Below are 23,398 nucleotides of genomic sequence, written 5' to 3'. Positions count from 1 at the left end.
TGGACAGCAAGTTTAATGAGTTAAAATACAGTATTATATATTTTTCTCCCTTTACATTTTTAGAACATGTTCTTGGGGCCACTAGTTAAAGCCACAGTAGTCCCTCATGGAGTTGAATGGCCAATAAATTTAAAATCACTATAATCATCATCATCATTATCATCATCAGAAGAAGAAGAAGCTTTGAATACATAAAATGTAACAAACAACATTTCGTACTGTTACTTGCTGATATGCAATATAAAACTTTATTCTTGGGGGAAAGTAAAACAGGCAAGATCATACTAGGGTGCCCTGACTTCAGAGGACAATCAGAACTGCAGAAAAAGCAATTGCTGCCAACCTGCCTTCCATTGAGGATCTGTATACTGCACGAGTCAAAAAGAGGGCGGGGAAAATATTTACTGACCCCTCACATCCTGGACACAAATTGTTTCAACTCCTACCCTCAAAACGTCGCTACAAATCACTGCACACCAAGACAACTAGACACAAGAACAGATTTTTTCCAAACGCCATCACTCTACTAAACAAATAATTCCCTCAACACTGTCAGACTTTCTACTAAATCTGCACTTCTATTCTACTATTTTTTCTCATCATTCCTATCACCCATTTCCTCCCATGTTGACTGTATGACTGTAACTTGTTGCTTATATCCTAAGATTTTTATTAATATTGCTTCTTCATTGCTTATTTGACCCCTATGACAATCATTAAATGTTGTACCACATGATTCTTGACAAATGTATATTTTATTTTATGTATGCTGAGAGCATCTGCACCAAGACAAATTCCTTGTGTGTCCAATCACACTTGGCCAATAAAAAAATTCTATTCTATTCTGTCTCAGAATAATAAGGGAAAAAAGAGATCACAAGGTAGTTTTCCCACAGCTGTTTCAGTAGATATAATTGTAAATACATTCTTAAATGTACTTTAACATTATTCCTTTCAAAAAATGTCCCTGCCCACACTTAAGGAATGCCTTTCTCTTTCTGTAAATAAACTCTGAAGAGAATTTACAAACTTGACTCTACTCATGTGACAACTGGATGGAAAAGGCAAAATTTACAGTATGTTTTTTGTTTCTTTTGTCTCAAAAGGTCTTTTTTCCTAAAAAGGTCAGGAAGAGGGAGATTGTGATCCCCTTATATAGAGCGCCGGTGAGACCACATATGGAGTACTGTGTTCAGTTCTGGAGACCTCACCTACAAAAAGATATTGACAAAATTGAACGGGTCTAAAGACGGGCTACAAGAATGGTGGAAGGTCTTAAGCATAAAATGTATCAGGAAAAACTTAATGAACTCAATCTGTGTAGTCTGGAGGACAGAAGGAAAAGGGGGGACATGATCGAAACATTTAAATATGTTAAAGGGTTAAATAAGGTTCAGGAGGGAAGTGTTTTTAATAGGAAAGTGAACAAGGGTACACAATCTGAAGTTAGTTGGGGGAAAGATCAAAGGCAACATGAGAAAATATTATTTTACTGAAAGAGTAGTAGATCCTTGGAACAAACTTCCAGCAGACGTGGTTGGTAAATCCACAGTAACTGAATTTAAACATGCCTGGGATAAACATATATCCATATAAGATAAAATACAGGAAATAGTATCAGGGCAGACTAGATGGACCATGAGGTCTTTTTCTGCCGTCAGTCTTCTATGTTTCTATGTTTCTATGAAAACACAGAGGATCAAAGAAATTACACAAGCATTAAAAGTGTCCTGGAATATTAAAAACAACAAATCTCTCCAGAAGTAATGAATCTTCAAATGGAATCTTAATGGTCAAGAAGGATCCCTGTTATCTCTAAACACTAAGCTAGCATTGATTAATTAGCAGAATTCTGGCTAAAGTGGATAAGCAATCTGCAGGTAAAGGCATAGTGCATATTGCCAGATCACTTCTGTCTCTTCCCATCAAGTGGGAATGATTAAATTATCCAGCACTGAAGGGGACCAGGGAAGTTTCACATTTTGCATTAGAAGTGGACTCAGACTCCTGATTTGTTTGTTTTTTTAAAAAACAGCCAGGCTTCTAGCAGGTTTGCAGGTTAGAAATCAGGATTTGGAAATAACTACAAAGCTAAACTTTTCATCCTTGCTATTTTTCTGATTATTTCAGCCCGCTCTTTATTGTCAAGCCAGAGTTCTCAGTAATTATAGTTTAGAATGCTGTGCAAATACGGATTTTGCTATAATATCTATTATCTTTTGGAACTGGAAATACTCGTCTGCAGATGAATATCTTAATAAGATTACTTTTAACATTTGGTGACACTTGATTCCTCAATATTGCACACATACACATACAAAATGTTAAGTTTTTTACTGGCAGTGGGATAGGATCAGTAGCAGGAATAGGAATGACAAGGTCTAGAACAGTGATGGCGGACCTATGGCATGGGTGCCACAAGTGGTACATATCTGCTGGCACACGAGTCGTTACCCTAGCTCAGCTCCAACATTCATGTGAAAATATTTTTGGCTTACACAGAGGCTCTGGGAAGGGGTTTTTGGCTTCCAGAGAGTCTCCTGGAGGATGAGGGAGAGTGTGACTCCAGGGAAGCCTTTGGAACCTGAGGAGGGCAAAACACAAGCCTATTGGACCCACCAGAAGTTGGGAAACAGGCCGTTTGAGGCCTCCAGGGGACCTCCAGAGAGTGGGGAAAGCTATTTCCACCCTCTCCAGGCATTGAATTATGGGTGTGGGCACTTGTGCGTGTGCGATAGCATGCATGCACATTCTTTTGGCACCCAAGGGAAAAAAGGTTCACTATCACTGGTCTAGAAAATTGATTCTGTTTATGATGTAGGCAAGTGTCAGAAATGTTTTCTGTAATCTACACTAGTGTAGTCTAGACTAATGTCAGAAAGCTTTTTGATCCTTTGTTTGTTTAATAGGCTGGAGGTAGAGTTTCACAGAGTCTTGCTATGGGTCTTGGTTTTGTTCTTTGTGTCTGAAGGAATGGCATCTTTCTTTTTTTCTCCATCACTGTCACATAGGAGGAGAGGACATCTGGGAGCCAGAGGTGTCCAGAATGGGAAATAAAGGAGGGGGGAATTCAAGTAGACGCAATCTATAATTTTTGTTACCCGTGAAATCTGCAAAGTCATTCAAATGGATGATGCAATATAGCCAAAGAAAGAAATTTGAGTTGATTTTAAATGAGTAATGTTCAATCCAGCATTACTCATTTAAGAATGATTGTTTCCTAATAATTCCATTTTTTCTTGTGATGGCTTATCTGAAAAGATTCCCAGATGCAAACAAATGATGTGGTAAAGGGTGCTTCTTCTTACTCATACTGGCTAAGTATGGCTCAGGATGCCTGGAGGCATTTTGAGGCTTGATCCAGATATTTATTTTTATTTGTTTATTTTATTTTATTTATTTGTCAAGTACCTATTGGTAGTAAAAATAGATATAAAGCTGTTTATATACATGGGTACTAACAAGAGGAAAACATTAGGACAGGAAGGTAGGTATGCTGGTGTACTTATGCATACCCCTTACTGACCTCTTAGGAATCGGATGAAGTCTAAGGATAAGGTTTTGGAGGTTCGGTGATGAAACTACAGAGTCAGGTAATGAGTTCCAGGCTTTAACTACTCCATTGCTGAAGTTGTATTTTCTACAGTCAATTTGGAACAGTTTACTCTGAGTTTGCATCTGTTGTGTGCTCGTGTATGGTTCTGGTTGAAGCTGAAGTAGTTGTTGACACGAAGGACGTTGCAGCAGATGATTTTATGAGCTAAGCTTAGGTCGTGTCAAAGACAATGTAGTTCTAAGCTTTCTAAGTCTAGGCTTTCAATTCTGGTAGCATAAGTTATTTTGTTGCGAGTACCTGTATACTGCACGAGTCAAAAAGAGGGCGGGGAAAATATTTACTGACCCCTTGCATCCTGGACATAAACTGTTTCAACTCCTACCCTCAAAATGTCACTACAGAGCTTTGCACACCAAGACAACTAGACATAAGAACAGTTTTTTCCCAAACACCATCACTCTACTAAACAAATAATTCCCTCAACCTTGTCAGACTTTTTACTAAATCTGTACTTCTATTCTACTATTTTTTCTCATCATTCTTATCATCCTTTTCCTCCCACTTAGGACTGTATGACTGTAACTTGTTGCTTGTATCCTAAGATTTTTATCAATATTGATTGTTTCTTCATTGCTTATTTGACCCCTATGACAATCATTAAGTGTTGTACCACATGATTCTTGACAAATGTATCTTTTCTTTTATGTACGCTGAGAGCATATGCACCAAGACAAATTCCTTGTGTGTCCAATCACACTTGGCCAATAAAATTCTATTCTATTCTATTCTATTTATTGACCCCTTGCATCCTACCCTCAAAACGTCGCTACAGAGCACTGCACACCAAGACAATTAGACACAAGAACAGTTTTTCCCCAAACGCCATCACTCTACTAAACAAATAATTCCCTCAACACTGTCGAACTATTTACTAAGTCTGCACTACTATTACTATTAGTTTTTTTCTCATCATTCTTATCACCCATTTCCTCCCACTTATGACTGTATGACTGTAACTTCTTGCTTGTATTCTTAATTGTTCTTGATTGTTTCCTCATTGCTTATTTGACCCCTATGGCAATCATTAAGTGTTGTACCTCATGATTCTTGACAAATTCTTTTATGTACACTGAGAGCATATGCACCAAAGACAAATTCCTTGTGTGTCCAATCACACTTGGCCAATAAAGAATTCTATTCTATTCTATTCTATTCTATTCTATTCTAGAGGAGTGGAAGGCTCTTCTAGTAAAGTATCTCTGGACACTTTCTAATGTATTTATATCTAAAATGTGTTGTGGGTTTATTTATTTATTTATTTATTTATTATTAGTTGGATTTATATGCCCCCCTTCCCTGGGGACCCGAGGGTTCCAGACAGATGAGCTGTATTCAAAGATTGGTCTGGCCAAAGAAGGAAGTCTGGTAAAAACAATGTGGAAAATAGGTGGGAACTTCCTGGAGGAAGGGACATGTTTGTTGAGTATCTGTACTAAAGACATTTCCTGGTAATATTTTCACCTTTTAACTTTGAAGAAATTTTCATGTTTTCCTAGACTTTCTGATACAAAGTAGACTATACAATCCTGAATGTGTTTATTAAGAAAAAGCAATTTCTGCCAACCTGCCTTCCATTGAGGACCTGTATACTGCACGAGTCAAAAAGAGGGCGGGGAAAATATTTACTGACCCCCTCACATCCTGGACACAAACTGTTTCAACTCTTACCCTCAAAACGTCGCTACAGAACACTGCACACCAAGACAACTAGACACAAGAACAGGTTTTTTCCAAACGCCATCACTCTACTAAACAAATAATTCCCTCAACACTGTCAGACTTTCTACTAAATCTGTACTTCTGTTCTACTAGTTTTTCTCATCATTCCTATCACCCATTTCCTCCCATGTTGACTGTATGACTGTAACTTGTTGCTTATATCCTAAGACTTTTAGTAATATTGCTTCTTCGTTGCTTATTTGACCCCTATGACAATCATTAAGTGTTGTACCACATGATTCTTGACAAATGTATATTTTATTTTATGTACGCTGAGAGCATATGCACCAAGACAAATTCCTTGTGTGTCCAATCACACTTGGCCAATAAAATTCTATTCTATTCTATTCTAATGGTTCTTTTCACTTCTTGTAATGTGCATGTTTATTTAATGGTATAGTATTTTACATGTATGCCAGTCTGGAAAAAATACTTCAAGAATTAGCAAATATTTATTCAGCTTGAAACTTAACTACGTCTAAATGTCAACAGAAGTGATGCTGGAGATCAAGGCATTATTTTCTCCCAAGAGTTTCACCTTTAATACAATTTCAGAATAACGTTTAGGTGAACAATGGCTTACAGGTGTGCCAAATATTGAGGGCATCAGGCCTGAAAGCACACACATATTTTGTTGCATGTTTGCTAGAGATTTGGCAAGATCATAATCATGAACCGTAATCCACTTGTGAATGTGTACTATTTGAACTTACTGAATTCAATGGGATTGAAATGTAATCAACTGTGGGCTGGGTTGCAGCCATTACATTGTGGAATGCAAGGCAGAAATTTATGGGACACATTTTCTGTTTATATGCAGTAATCTCAAATAATGTCCAAAGGGAATAAACAACCAAAACAAATTGTTGTAAATGTCTCATAGATAAATGTGACATGTTTAAATAATCTTCTATTTAAAGTTTGACCTGGCACAAAATCTTATCTTTAAATTAATGGTAGCTTTCTCCACCTTTTAAGAAATATCCATACATTCAAAATACACAGGCGTCTCTGGAAAACCTATTAATCTTCTGGTTTAAACTAAATGTCTTTTTGAAACTGGGAACCATGCTAAAAAAATATATGCCAAGTAACTGGTCTTTAAAAAGCTATTTAATTGCATATGCCATGTAGACATGTACAAGTAATAGAGAAGAAGGATTTTTTGAAAATATTGTGGAGTTGGAAGCTTCCATATGGGAGACAATAGACAAATCCCCAAACAGATTTGGGACTGATGATGAAAATTTTAATGAGGATGTTATAACTTTAACTACCTCAAATTAAGTAGAGTCATACTTCAGTATGTTACTAAAGAAAAGGAACTGGCAGGAGAAATGATGTTAGTGAAAATTTGCCTTTTACCAATTCTTCTTAGAGATTTTTTTTAAAAATCCAGTTTTGTCCAATTGGGGATGATGATCTCCTTATAATCTATGCAGTGAGGGTTTGTCTACAGCAGGGTTTTCCAACTCTGGTGACTTTATGGCTTGCAATTTTGAGGAGTCAAAATCCACAAGTCATAAAGTTGCCAAGGTCGGAGATTCCTAGGCTACAGAAACAAAGTCTGGGATACAAAAACCTAAAAGAGGTTTGCCTTGGTTTGTTTTTGGAATCCTAATTTGGACAACCCTAAACCTGCCTATTCAACTATATCGACCTTGTGATTACTTATTTGGAAAGCAATAGGTTGTACAGAGCTTCAAGGCTACAGGATGTACTATTTTCATCTCTTCAAATTTAATTCCATTACACCCTGCAGATGCAAAATAAATTCTAGGGTAATATTACTATTATTAGCATTACCATTATTAATAGCATTACTACATGTATCATGTATTATTATACGTAACTTGTTTTTTTGAATTAATAGAGCATAACTATGGATAAATGTCCCTTGTGTTATCAATAATATAACAAATAATAAATGTCATAGTTTTTTAAAAATAAGAAAGTCATATTGGGAACCTTCCTTCTCAATTGAAAGTAAGTCTTTTTAACTGATTTTGATTGGCAAAACCAAAACACAAATCATGCTGATACTCAACTGGTAGTTCATTTGTTGCTGTTTCTTGGTTTTAACTTTTTATTTTTAATTTTTCGCTATTCTATGCATTATTTCTCATTATATATCTGTTGCATTGGCATTTCTTGTAAGAGGAAGACTAGTTTCCTCACTTTATTATTAATTTGTTAATGAAGTTCGACATTCACTTCAAAGAATTTAATGGGAAGTGAAAAAATAAGAAACTTTTAAATAGTTCTACACTTTTTAATCAGAATATTTTGTTGTTGTTACCCATAACAAAATTTCAGCCAAAATAATCTTGATTGGTCTCTGTTTCATTATAAAACATCCAAACATCTTTTTTTTCCCCAGAATACAGTTTGATCCAGAGTGAAACTATGGTATTTCAAGAAGATAATATTGAACTTCATTAGATGTTTCAACAATCTGGGCATTAATACAAATACAAAAAAAGAACAAAGCAAAACAAAATAAAAATCAGTATAATCTGTTTCCTTTGATATGCATAATCCTCACATTTTTTCTGATGAAGGGAACATTAGAAATAATTGATCAATCTGTTTTGTAATCTTCTGTTCAATTGTAAATTTCATTTATTAGAAATCTGGGAGAAATTGATGTCTGTATATACCAAATGGATTTCATGTCTGAATCTGGGCCATACAGATTGACCCATAATATCCATACTTATACTTATTTGGAAATGAAATGAATTTTTATCTCCAATTAAACATAACCTCTAATCAGAAGAAACCAGTCCAAGAAAATTTGTCTAAAACTATTCTCACAGCAAGATGATCACAGAAAGTGAACTCTCTGAACTAAAATATTAATATTAATATTCTTTAAGTATGTAACATCTAAAAAGGTTGTCTGCTTGGAAAGAATTTTAATTATCATTTTAAAAAGAAAACATAGGCTAAAAGTAAGATAGGATACTGTGGCTATAGTCTTAAGGGATCAATTCATCAGGCCTTAAGTGGGACCTCGGAGTATAAGCTGGCTTCCATACAGAATTGCACAGGGACAGAATTAATAAACTAGCTATGGGTCAAGGTTAAGAGGTTTGGGCTTTGAAATAAATCTTGTTAAAATTCAATGATAAAAAGGTATTTCAACCATCCCAATCTTTCTGATAATTATGTCTCCATTTCTGCACTTTTGAGATCTCCAATCTAAGGCAACATCTTACTGGTCAGCCAAGGACAGCCCCATAATAGCCTATGAAACTAGACTTACAATCCTGGGTCTTGAACGCTTAGAACTATGACGCCTTAAACATGATCTAAGTATTGCCCACAAGATCATATGTTGCAATGTCCTGCCTGTCAAAGACTACTTCAGCTTCATCCACAACAACACAAGAGCACACAACAGATTCAAGCTTAACATTAACTGCTCCAAACTTGACTGTAAAAAATATGACTTTAGTAATTGGGTTGTTGAAGCGTGGAACACATTACCGGACTCCGTAGTATCATCCCCTAACCCCCAACAATCCACGGTTGACCTCTCCAGATTCCTAAGAGATCAGTAAGGGGCATATATAAGTGCACTAGAGTACCTTCCATCCCCTGTCCTATAGTCTCTCCTATATCTCGTATTTCTTCTCTACTATATCCTCTATAACCTTCATTGTGTATTATTGTGGACAAAATAAATAAATAAAATAAATAAATATGGAAGGCTGCCCTACTTAATTAATGAGTTTACTTCTGCCACTAGTATGGAAGAAATTCAATGACTAACTCAAATTCTATTATTTAGAATATAATTCTAGACAGTTTAGAGTCAATATATAAAGCAGAGAATAAATGTGCAATAAGCAAAATATATATTTCCTTGTCTACTACATTGTCTCTGTCTACTTAGGTAATTCACACTCTCCTCTTCTCCATTTCTTAATCCCAAGCAGATATCAGCATTTTTTTAAAAAATGGTAAATAAATCTAGTTGTTCCAGGTCATGGCAGCTCCTAAAGGGTGGGTGGATTGTAATTGTTGATTAGCAGGAATGTAATTGTATCTGTCCATTGTCCCTACAAAGTCACATAAAGAAAAAAGGACAAGCAAGAAGAGAAAAAGAGAAAGCAGAAGCAAGTATTTAAACAAAATGTGAATAGAAAATAGCCTTTATCCTCCAAGTCTTTTCTATTGTCTCGCCTTTAACAGAAACAAGATTTAAATACCTTGTAGAAAAATTTGATTAGAAGAGACTTTTTCAGCAAATGGGGGTGGGGGAGGAAAGGTTGCTTTGAAAATCAGGTTTCTTTTCAAAATATGGTAGGATTACCTCTCTGAAAGCAAAGTTAATTTAGAAGTACATTAGAAAAGTATTTTCCATATTCCAAAAAGGTTTTATTTTCCATAAGTGAAGTTACCTTGTGTTCTGTCGGGCTCTCTGGTAGACTCCTCCCAAAAATTCACAGGTACAAATTTCAGACACACACACGTTTGAAAATTCAAAACAATGTTCTTTATAATGAAAATTCACTTAACCTAAGCCCTCTTTTGGTACAGCAAAGAGCACTAGTCTCCAAACAAACTGGGAATTTGTGCAAGTCCCTTATCAGTTCTGTGATACTTAGCTTGCAGCTGTGAGGTAATTCACAGTTCTTCTTCTTTCACAAAGTGAAACACACTTTGCTCTGGTTTAGTTTCCAAGCGGGGAAAAATCAGCACTCAAAAGGTCAAAGTCAGTAAAGAAGTCAGATCAGATAATCCTCCACAATGGCCAAACCCACAGGCTGCTATTTATAGCAGCCTCACTAATTACCGCAGCCCCACCCAACCACAGGTGGCCTCATTTTCTTTTATAATAATCTCTCAGTTGTTGTTGCCTATGCATCGCTCTCTGCATGTGTGGCTGTATCATTAACTCTTGTTCTGAATCCAAGGAGGAGCTAGATAATTGATCTCCTTCTGAGCTGTCTGCCACACTCTCCTCCTCCCTGTCACTCCTGTCTTCTTGGTCAGAGAAGCCTTCATCAGCAGATTCCACCGGGGGGGGGGGGAACAGGCCTGCAGCATGTGGATGTCTCCCCAACATCCACAGTCCTTGGGGCAGGAGCTGGGCCAGAGCTAACCACAACACCTTGTTACCTAGCTTGGTAGGGAGAGTGACTTCATCATATGCTGAGCAGTATAACAAGTTCACTAATTGGGAACAAAATTAATTCAGAATAAAACTTCATTGAAAACCTGATGTTGAACCTGAATGAAGATGATGGTGACTATCCTGGCTCTCCTTTACATCATTGCATCATGAGCATAAAACATGCCATTTTTTCCCTCTGCCATGGCCCTAGTTTTGTTCCCCTTCTCAACTTCCTGTTCTTTACAAAACAACCCAAATGTGAGAATAAAACCAAATTTGCTATTTGCTTCCCTTCTATCACAAATTAACTTTGCTCTTATGGACTTCAGCTGAATTGCAGAGAAGTTACTGCCACAGAAACATGTCAAATAGATTGACTACTTGAATGTAAATGGGTTTTTCCACTTTCCCCCCTTTTCTCCTACATTAAATAAAGTCTGTTCTTCCAAACTGACTGAAGGAAAAAGAAAAGCTCTTTTGACTGAGAATGATTATTACTTCATCTTTAACACCAATATAATTCAAAGTGGAACACTTAGCAAAATGTTGTCTCTGCCAGCTATGGCACCATTGGAAGCCTGAGACTAGGAAGACAAAATGTGATTAAAAGAAATTAGTGTCCACGTACTTGGATGCATAGGAGATGCTTATTTTTAGACCTGGGGTTGCTTAAACTTTCCTAATGAGACCAGATTCTTATTTACCTGCTATTTTTTAAGCTTATTGAAAAAACAAGTGGCAACACAGGAGAAATGAAGTAACAAAAGATCGTTTTAAAGATATTTACTCAATAATCACACCATCTTCAGTTATCTCACTGTATTTTCCCTTAGGAGTCACAGTCCCAAGGGTGGTGGATTGCAACCAGTTTGGACCAGTAGGAGAAATTTGGCCCCAATTGCCAAACTGGTAGTGATGGATGGCTTCCCCTGCCCCTTAATAGGTTCCCCAGTCGCTGCTACTTGAAAGAGGCTGGCACAAATTTTCCGTGCAAAAATTCACAGGTACAAATTTCAGACACACACACGTTTGAAAATTCAAAACAATGTTCTTTATAATGAAAATTCACTTAAACTAAGCCCTCTTTTGGTATAGCAAAGAGCACCAGTCTCCAAACAAACTGGTAATTTATACAAGTCCCTTATCAGTTCTGTGATACTTAGCTTGCAGCTGTGAGGTAATTCACAGTCCTTCGCCTTTCACAAAGTGAAACACACTTTGCTCTAGTTTAGTTTCAAAGCGGGGAAAAATCAGCACACAAAAAGTCAAAGTCAGTAAAGCAGTCATGAAACAACCATCAGATAATCCTCCACCATGGCCAAACCCACAGGCTGCTATTTATAGCAGCCTCACTAATTACCACAGCCCCACCCAACCACAGGTGGCCTCATTTTCTTTGATAATAATCTGTCAGTTGTTGCTGCCTATGCATCGCTCTCCGCATGCGTGGCTGTATCATTAACTCTTGTTCTGAATCCAAGGAGGAGCTAGATAATTGATCTCCTTCTGAGCTGTCTGCCACACTCTCCTCCTCCCTGTCACTCATGTCTTCTTGGTCAGAGGAGCCTTCATCATCAGATTCCACCCCGGGCAAAACAGGCCTGCAGCATGTGGATGTCTCCCCCACATCCACAGTCCTTGGGGCAGGAGCTGGGCCAGAGCTAACCACAACACTGCGCATGTGCAGAGGGTCAGAATCCAAATGCAATGTGCACACCCTTCAGATGTGATGTGCTCATTTACAAACCTGTATGGAAGGTAAGAGAAACTGAGATACACATACACAGAGAGAGCCGGGGGGAGGGAGAGAGGGAGAGAGAGAGAGAGGTGGGACTTATTTATTGGTTGGTTAATATTCTTGAAATTGCTTTAGAGAAGTACCAAATTGCAAAACCCATGAGAAATGTGTGCCAGGGAGTATCCTTGAATAAAGTGTGGGTGGTCTGAAGATTTACAGCTGCACACAACATTCTTACAAAGCAAGTAGGAACAAGGTATCAGGGTGAAGACATGAGAAAGGAAGAAAAAGCAGGTGCAATACAAACAATGAATTGAGATAGGTTGACAAGTCTCTGTGAATGAGCACTCAAGTGTAAAGATGTCCAAGATAGGGAAACTCAAAATATTTTGATTAGGTAGCTACATAGGCAGCTGAAAAAAAAATCATATTGGGCTAAGTCTAAGCACTAAATACGAGGGGAAGTGTCTTAAAAGAGAGATTGAATTTAGACATTTTGAAACATTTCTTAATCCAAACTTACTTTGTTTATTCTTCGAATGTATTAGCCAGCCAACTCCAATGGACACTTGATAGTACTAATATTCAACTAAATCCCATATGATGTAATAGGGCCTTCTGCAGAAATAAAGCATCTTCAGGTGAAATTTACCATAATTATTATAGAGATCTCAGTAACCAAGGACCTTTTAACCTGAATGCAACACTTTAGTAGTAATTATTGCAATAGAGATCACTACAATAATTCCAAGTTGTCTCAGGGCACTTTTCAGAAGAAGAAAATTTGCAACCCTCAGAAAGGGAGAGAGAGCAGAAAAAATATTCATATTAAAGTCAAATGCATGCAAAACCTGATTTATATTGTGGAAAAATTGTAATAAAAATGTAGAAGCTGTAGACAATAATATGTACAAATATGCTGATTTGTTTTTTTAAAAAATGTCTTCTTAATTTGCAAACTGATGGGAGGAAAAGCTGAAATGAAAATCAACACATTTACCCAAAGCTCGCAATTATTTATTTGCTTGTTTATTTGTTTATTTGTTTATTTGTTTACTTGTTTACTTGTTTACTTGTTTACTTGTTTACTTGTTTACTTGTTTACTTGTTTACTTGTTCATTTGTTCATTTGTTCATTTGTTCATTTGTTCATTTGTTCATTTGTTCATTTGTTCATTTGTTTATTTGTTTATCAAACAAGTATAGTATTATAGTACATATTAACATAACATAACATAACATAACATAACATAAGTAGAACGTAGTAATAGAAAGGATAATAATTATGTCAATATAACACAGCAAACAAGATCACCATGCTGGATTTCGTATTTCATCACCAGTCGGGCGCTTCCCAAGCACCTAGGACTGCGTGATGTAGCGGCGAATTATGTTTGCCGATCTCAGTAAAGCGGCCTTTTGCAATTGACAGATGGAGATTTTGTCAATTCCGATGGTTTTCAAATGTCCGCTGAGATGCTTTGGCACTGCACCCAGTGTGCCAAGTACCACTGGGACCACTTTCACTAGCTTATGCCAGAGTCATTGCAGCTCGATTTTTAGATCTTCGTATTTCACTAATTTCTCTAGCTGCTTCTCCTCAATTCTGCTGTCCCCTGGGATTGCGATGTCGATGATCCATGCTTTCTTTTTCTCCACAATCAGGATATCTGGTGTGTTATGCTTCAGAATTCGGTCAGTCTGAATTACCTCTGTATGACACCCAAGGAGTGCAAGAGGAAGAGGATTTCCCCAAACATAACTATTTTATGGCAGATGGCTTTGTTCTGGTGCATGCTGTAAATAGCCTGGAATCTTTTAAGAAAGGAGGTTGATAGGTTTAGAGAAAAGAAAGAGGGATCAAGTTCTGCAAGGGGCCATGGAAAATTCTGAGCAACATGCCAAGGGCTGCTTCCTGGAGAGCACTGAAAGCTTGATCAAGTACCGCAACATGCCTGTCAGGTTGATGGACTGTGGCACTGATGAAGATGAGACGGTCGGTGGGGTGCCCTGGAGGTAGAGATGGTGAGTTTTCCGAGATCGTTTTTCATTGTGGCGGTTTGAACATTTCTTTCTTGTTGCGGGCTGCGTATTTCTACGTGTTGGTGGGGGCCTCCTTGTCAAAAACAATAACACCATTCCCTACAAAACTTTGGCTAAGTCTCCTCACAATACATTGTTTTACAAACATTTTATTTTATTTTATTTTATTTTATTTTATTTTATTTTATTTTATTTTATTTTATTTTATTTTATTTTATTTTATTTTATTTTATTTTATTTTATTTTATTTTATTTTATTTTATTTTATTTTATTTTATTTTATTTTATTTTATTTTATTTTATTTTATTTTATTTTATTTTATTTTATTTTATTTTATTTTATTTTATTTTATTTTATTTTATTTTATTTTATTTTATTTTATTTTATTTTATTTTATTTTATTTTATTTTATTTTATTTTATTTTATTTTATTTTATTTTATTTTATTTTATTTTATTTTATTTTATTTTATTTTATTTTATTTTATTTTATTTTATTTTATTTTATTTTATTTTATTTTATTTTATTTTATTTTATTTTATTTTATTTTATTTTATTTTATTTTATTTTATTTTATTTTATTTTATTTTATTTTATTTTATTTTATTTTATTTTATTTTATTTTATTTTATTTTATTTATTTATTTTTTATTTATTTATTTTTTATTTATTTATCTATTTATTTTTTTATTTATTAGATTTGTATGCCGCCCCTCTCTGTAGACTCGGGGCGGCTAACAATAGTAATAAACAGCATGTAACAAATCTAATGTTTAAAATAATTTAAAAACCCTTATTAAAACCAAACATACACACAAACATACCATGCATAAATTGTATAGGCCTAGAGGGGAAAGGGCAGTTCAGTTTCCCCAAGCCTGACAACAGAGGTGGATTTTAAGCAGCTTACGAAAGGCAAGGAGGGTGGGGGCAATTCTGATCTCCGAGGGGAGCTGGTTCCAGAAGGTCAGGGCCGCCACAGAGAAGGATTTTCCCCTGGGTCCTGCCAGACAACATTGTTTAATTGACGGGACCTGAAGAAGGCCAACTCTGTGGGACCTAACCGGTTGCTGGGATTCATGCTGCAGAAGGCGGACCCGGATGTATTCTGGTCCGATGGCATGAAGGGTTTTATAGGTCATAACCAACACTTTGAATTGTGACCAGAAACTGATCAGCAACCAATGCAGACTGCAGAGTGTTGGTGTAACATGGGCATACTTGTGGAAGCCCATGATTGCTCTTACAACTGCATTCTGCACGATCTGAAGTTTCTGAACACTTTTCAAAGGTAGCCAGCCCCATGTAGAGAGCGTTACAGTAGTCGAGTCTCGAGGTGATGAGGGCATGAGTGACTGTGAGTAGTGAGTCCTGATCCAGATAGGGTGCACCAGGCCAACCTGGGTAAATGCCCCACTTGCCACAACTGAAAGATGTTTCTACCCTTGAAGTCATCTAGGGTTATATTTACAACATAATTTACAACATAATTTTACCATCTTTTCTCATCCTTTCTAACCAACAGATTAAATTTTTATTTTGTGGTGAGAGGGGTTGGGATGGACAGAGTAGATTCAGAGTGGCTGGGGGAGTTGGGGGAAAAGAATATAGCCACCCTGCTGAACAGAAGCAGATGGGGACGTAGATAAGACCCAGGCTTGATGTGAGTGGGATATCTTACCTGCCGGGGAGGAGAAGTCATTGGAGTGGAAGAAGGAATCTCCGGGATGTTGGAGACCCAGAGTATCATGGTTATGACTGGGAGAGATAGATGTGTCTGGAGCCAGGGGATAAGTCACTCTTTTGAGCAATGTACATACATACATACACACACATATATATGTAACATATTTTTGCTGAATTTGAAAATCAAGGGAGACTAGTATAGATCTATTTCCGCCTTGCTGTGGCAGAAAAAACACACATACACTGCTCAAAAAATAAATAAATAAAGGGAACACTTAAAGAACACAATATAACACCAAGTAAATCAAACTTCTGTGAAATCAAACTGTCCACTTAGGAAGCAACACTGATTGACAATCAATTTCACATGCTGTTGTGCACATTCAACTTGTACAGAGCAAAGTATTCAATACGGATATGTCAATCATTCAGATCTAGGATGTCTTATTTGAGTGTTCCCTTTATTTTTTTGAGCAGTATATATAACATATATATGAGGACCCGGATTGTGGGGGCAATATGCTGGCTCTGTTAAAAAGTGCTATTGCTAACATGTTGTAACATGTTGAGTCTAAGGAGAAGGACGGCATAAAAATTGAATAAATAAATAAATATATAATATATAACATGTATAACATATAGCATATATATATAAGCTATTTTATATTTTATTTTATATCTTATAGTCTATTTTATATCTGGTAGATGATAGATAGATAGATGATAGATAGATAGATAGATAGATAGATAGATAGATAGATAGATAGATAGATAGATAGATAGATAGATAGATAGATTTATTTTATTTATTTATTCATTTGTCCAATACACAATACATATGGAAGAGAATAGACATGAAGTAATATATAAAGATAATATGTAAAAATAGAGGAGAAGATATATGAAAGGAAGAAAATATATATGATATATGAGATAAAGGAAAGACAATTGGACAGGGGACGAAAGGCACACTAGTGCACTTATGTACGCCCCTTACTGACCTCTTAGGAACATGGAGAGGTCAATCGTGGATAGTCTAAGGGAGAAATGTTGGGGATTAGGGGTTGACACTATTGAGTCCGGTAGTGAGTTTCACGCTTCGACAACTTGATTGTTAAAGTCATATTATTTACAGTCAAGTTTGGAGCGGTTAATATTAAGTTTGAATCTGTTGTGTGCTCTTGTGTTGTTGTGGTTGAAGCTGAAGTAGTCATTGACCGGCAGGACGTTGCAGCATATGATCTTGTGGGCAATACTTAAATCATGTTTTAGGCACCTTTAGGTAGTTCTAAGCTTTGTAGACCCAGGATAGATAGATAGATAGATAGATAGATAGATAGATAGATAGATAGATAGATAGATAGATAGATAGATAATCTTATATATAATAATCTACCTACCTACCTACTATCTCACACTTTTTTGGATAGTCTATTGTACGTCCTTCAATAGAATCTAGAATGCAACAAAAGCATTGCAGACACTTTGCTTCTCTTATAATATGAGCTAAAGATGTATACCAATTGGGATTTCAAGGCAAACAGTGGTTTGGATATACAGAAAACCAGAGATCCATTTTTTCTGCACAGTTTAGGCAGAAAAAAAAACAAAGCTTATGCTTTTTAATGAAATTTGTTAATTGGAAAATGACTTTGCAACCCTTTAAAGCAGATGCTTCTTTTTCCCAAGATCTTTTTATGACCTTTGCAGTAGCGGGGCAATCCCAGTTGATGAAGCACTTAGCTTCAAGAGTTGCAGGGAATATCTAATGATAATTTTGCTTTGGCATCTAAAATAAACCACAGCCCTAATATTTGCATCTAAAATTACCGCATCTGGAATGGGAAGAGTTCCTAAGAAACACACTCCCCTCGCTTCTTTGGCCTGTAATCCTAGGGTGAGGCAGTATCTGTAATCTTGAGAACCAAGGTTGGAGGTGCATTCTGACATAACTGGACACTCCCTTGGTGATTTGATTTATATCCTAGCATCCTATACCATACGTAAGCTTTGGTTACATGACAACTTCATTTATACATACATGAATAGGTGCATTTGGTGCTGCAACCCAACAGGACCGACACAGACTTCAGAGGACAATCAGAACTCCAGAAAAAACAATTGCTGCCTTCCATTGAGGACCTGTGTACTGCACGAGTCAAAAAGAGGGCAGGGAAAATATTTACTGACCCCTCACATCCTGGACACAAACTGTTTCAACTCCTACCCTCAAAACGTCACTACAGAGCACTGCACACCAAGACAACTAGACACAAGAACAGTTTTTTTCCGAACGCCATCACTCTACTAAACAAATAATTCCCTCAACACTGTCAGACTTTCTACTAAATCTGCACTTCTATTCTACTAGTTTTTTCTCATCATTCCTATCACCCATTTCCTCCCATGTTGACTGTATGACTGTAACTTGTTGCTTATATCCTATTTGACCCCTATGACAATCATTAAGTGTCGTACCACATGATTCTTGACAAATGTATATTTTATTTTATGTGAGCTGAGAGCATATGCACCAAGACAAATTCCTTGTGTGTCCAATCACACTTGGCCAATAAAATTCTATTCTATTCTATTCTATTCTATTCTATTCTATTCTATTTGTGGCAGAGTGTCAAGAAAGCATATTTATCAACATACCTGTCAGGCCGAAGCTATTTTAATTGGGATCTTAGGCCTGTCACACTTTATACTATTCTACTACACATTGTGTATTGTGGGGGGATGCGAGGGGAGATTGCATGAAGTTGCTGGCATGCAGCCATAACAAATTATTTCTAGGAAGCCAAGGTCATCTTTTGTCTCTGAACCTGCACCGGCATTGAAGGAGATGTGTAGACTCTGTCAGCATGGCAGTTGAAGATTGGACAATGTGATGGATTTGTGGGTGTGGGGCCAAGACGTGAACTCTCAACTACATGGTAAAACCCAGGGAGTCAGATTCAGGTTTCACCCAGATGTACCAATATGGCTTTAATAAATTGGAACTTTGAGGAATAATTTGCCTTGGACTCTGATTTAGTTTTGGATGCTATTTGGAACCCTGACAATACCATCATTTAATTTGAGGATGACATTGCTTTACCTGGACTCCAATTCCTTTTTGATTTTCCATTGTATGAGAATCATTCTTTATAGTAATCAGTAAGGAAGAAGTATAACCGTACTTAAATGCTTATTTGTATTTTTTTCCATTCCTCAGAAAAGTGATTGTACTGCAGTTAGAAAATTGTCCTCAATAAGATATTCACTTTAATGAAATAATGACATTTTAAATACCTCATTATTCTGCAATTAGGATTTGATCTTTTGCCTTTTTAAAATTTGTATTTGATCTTGTAGCACTGGAAATACTACTTGTGTGAAACAGAAGGCAAGATGAAGTTTTCTTTTTAAGTGTTAATTTTTAGTATCTGAAAAAATCAGGCATTCTCAGTATGCACAAAGTACATATACTGTATATCTTGTATTGATGTAATACTTACCAGGTAGATTCTAATTTAGAGTTCTACTTTGCATAGCATAGCATCAGTATTTGGTTGTAATTGTACCATACATAACAAAAGTGTGCCAGGACTGACCAGTATTTTCCATTCCATTAGCAGGGAACACCGTATGTGGCCTGAATAGAAATTTTAGTCTTGACCTTCTGTGTTGTACTAAAAATGTTATGTGAAAGCCTTGAATGGCCAAAGCAATATGAGTGATGGAAGTTAATATCTGTGAATCCATCTAGTAAAAACCATGGCATTTGAAAGGTTGTGACCTGGTACGTAAGTGGAATAAATGTTAAAGAAGACAAATTAAATAATGAAATAAGAACATAAAGTTGCTACGTTGTCCATGAAGCTAGGAAAAAGTGAGAGGATAGGTGAATGAAGATGGTCCAATTCTGTAAAACAATTTGATGAACACATGCAGGGAAAGGAATGGGTAGGTTAAATTAAGAGTAACAAACTTAAAATATAAGTCAGAAAGTTGGTGAGTTGGTGCTCACTTGTTTCTTGTAGGAGTATATAAAACTGGCGCTCCAAAGGTTAATCATGTTGCAAATTAGGGTCCACTAAATGGTGTTAATGGAAGAACCTGGGATTGCTATGTTTTAGGGGGAAATGCAACATTGAAGCATGCAAAGAGCTCACTGTAACAGCATTGCCAAAAAGGCATTAAGCTACTCTTGTGAAATTTCTTCTCTGGTAACACGATCTTGCTAATTAGGGCATACAAAACCTTTGCCAGATCAATTCTTGAATACAGCTCATCCACTTGGAATCCATACTGTATATCATACACTATTGGGTGGGTCGAGGGGTGTTCCATGAGAAGAGTATTCCACTGCTTATTCACAACAGAATCCCTTATGCCACAAGACTTGAAATTCTGGGCTTGGACAATCTGGAACTCTCCCATCTGCGGTCCGATCTACATACGTACACAAAAATTGTATGCTACAATGTCTTACCTATCAATGACTTCTTCAGCTTCAACCACAATAATGATACAAACTCAAGGTAAATTGCTCCAAACTCGATGGCAGAAAATAGGACTTCCGCAACAGAGTGGTCAATGCCTGGAATGCTCTACCCAACTCAATTCTTACATCCTCAGACTCTCACAGCTTCAACTTCAAACAGTACACCATGGATCTCACCCCATTCCTAAGAGGTCTGTAAAGGGGGTGTGCATAAGCACCCCAGCGTGCCTACCATCCCTGTCTTACTGTCCCCATTTATCTGTATTTACTTACTTTGTTTATGTTTATACCTATGTCCGCTATCTTGTGCATGTTTAAAGAAGGGAGGAAGGAAGGCAGGAAGGAAACCAGGAAGGAAGGGAGGAAGGAAGGAAGGAAGGAACAAATGAATGAAGGCAAGCAGGAAGGAAGGAACGAAGGAAGGAAAGAAGGAAGGAAAGAAGGAAGGAAGGAAGGAACGAAGGAAGGAACGAAGGAAGGAAGGAAGGAAGGAAATCTTGTGCTAGGTTGCATGAATGGATGTGTGGGAATGGGATGAAATATTGCCAGAAAAATGATTAGAAATACTATTGAGAATGGTGGCTGTTTAGTGACTACTTTTTGGTTTTAAAAAAGGTACTTGATCTGATTGTTTATGAAAATGATTCTACATAATTAAAGAGTAATTGTTGAATGTACTTATGGAAATGAAGTATGTAGGACTATAAATAGAGTGCTTGGCAAACAGTTCAACACTAAGTATTGACTAAGTCAAAAACAACCCCTTTGCTGTTTATCATGCCCTTTTTTTTGTGGGTATGCTTGGACTTTCAAGGCAGTCTTGGCTCCCAATAATTGCCTGGACAGTTTCTACAGGTTTTTTGGCAAGATTTCAGAAGTAGATTGCCATTGTCTCCTTTCTAGGACTGAGAAACCTGGACTGGCTCAAGGTCACTCATTAGTCCTTGTGCCTAAAGCAGAGTGGAATCCACAATCTTCTGATTTCTGGTCCAGTGCCCTAATAGTTATACCAAATTGGCTTTCTTTATTGTATGTGGCAATAAATACAAAGGAATGCCTCTGGTGGTATTAGAAGCAGGGTTTCTGGGAATGTGAACATACATGTACTGTACCTCTGTAGGCAGATGGTGTTATTGTCCAAGACTGTAATGACCTGTATCAAATGCCAGACAGTATGTATGATGCAATCAGAAGCATAGCTTTGAAAATCAATATACATCAAAGATCAAGTCTTCAAAGGCATCTCTAGGGGAAATTGGTTGGTTATGACCTATAAAGCCCTTCATGGCATCGGACCAGAATATCTCCGGGACCGCCTTCTGCCGCACAAATCCCAGCGACCGGTTAGGTCCCACAGAGTTGGCCTTCTCCGGGTCCCGTCGACTAAGCAATGTCATTTGGCAGGACCCAGGAGAAGAGCCTTCTCTGTGGTGGCCCCAACCCTCTGGAACCAGCTCCCCCCAGATATCAGAGTTGCTCCCACCCTCCTTGCCTTTCGCAAGCTCCTTAAAACCCATCTCTGTCGTCAGGCATGGGGGAATTGAAATTTCCCTTCCCCCTAGGCTTATAGAATTTATACATGGTATGCTTGTATGTATGGGTGGTTCTTTAAATTGGGGTTTTTAGACTGTTTTAATATTAGATTTGTTTACATTGTCTTTTTATATTGTTGTTAGCCGCCCTGAGTCTTCGGAGAGGGGCGGCATATAAATCTAACAAATACAATACAATACAAAATACAAATGGGTGTGAGAAGGCAAATGACACGTATTTGTCATGACACAAAGGATACAATTTTTATGCTCATGCTTAAAATACAAGTACCTAATTGTGTCACTGTGATGATGTCATGAGGCATGTTTCATCATTTTGACATCAACAGCAAAAGATGCTTATGATGGCCTTTGTGTTTGTCAGGGAAAATAAAACAAACAACTGCAAGTTATACATAAATGTCAAAAAGCCAGAGCTTTTTGCGCAGTTTGGTAGAATGTTTACTAAAGATAGGGAAATGAACGGATGATACATTTTAAGACATGCCCTGTTGGTAGAAAACTAATGAATAGTATGTGGAATCATTTCACACAAGCAAGAATGGCTGTTAATTAAAATATACTTTTGCCCTCTTTGTTAGGTGAGAGGTAGGCATGTCAGAAGAAACAGATTAACAGTAATTTAATACAGTGAGAAAGGGTTTTAAAAATGGGGTGGTAAAACAAGAAAAGATTATGGCAAGAATAACTGGGTGCTGAATTAATGTGGATTGAATAAAAAATGAATTAGTGAGAGGCGACAACCTTTGAGAAGTTGGTTTTATACAGAGAATTAACGAGAATTGAATTGCAAAGCAAATACAGTATACAGTGATACCTCATCTTACAAATGCCTCGTCATACAAACTTTTTGAGATACAAACCCGGGGTTTAAGATTTTTTTGCCTCTTCTTACAAACTATTTTCACCTTACAAACCCACCACCGCCGCTGGGATGCCCTGCCTCCAGACTTCCGTTGCTAGCGAAGCACCCATTTTTTCAGTGCTGGGATTCCTCTGAAGCTCCCCTCCATGGGAAACCCCACTTCCAGACTTCCATGTTTTTGTGATGCTGCAGGGGAATCCCAGCAGGGGACTCCCAGCAGTGCAAAAATGGGTGCTTTGCTGGCAACGGAAGTCCAGAGGTGGGGTTTCCCATTGAAGGGAGCATCAGTGAAAGAAATCGCAGCATCGCAAAAACACCAAAGTCCTCAAAACCCCACCTCCAGACCTCTGTGCTTTTGCGATGCTGCAATCAGGGGAATCCCAGCAGCGCAAAAACGGGTGCTTCAGCTGGCAAAAGGGGTGAATTTTGGGCTTGCACGCATTAATTGCTTTTCCATTGATTCCTATGGGAAACATTGTTTCGTCTTACAAACTTTTCACCTTAAGAACCTCGTCCCGGAACCAATTAAGTTTGTAAGACAAGGTATCACTGTATAAAGG

This window comes from Erythrolamprus reginae, chromosome 4 (genome assembly GCF_031021105.1).
Source record: "Erythrolamprus reginae isolate rEryReg1 chromosome 4, rEryReg1.hap1, whole genome shotgun sequence".
NCBI lineage: Eukaryota > Metazoa > Chordata > Lepidosauria > Squamata > Dipsadidae > Erythrolamprus > Erythrolamprus reginae.
This window is presented reverse-complemented; position numbering follows the sequence as displayed.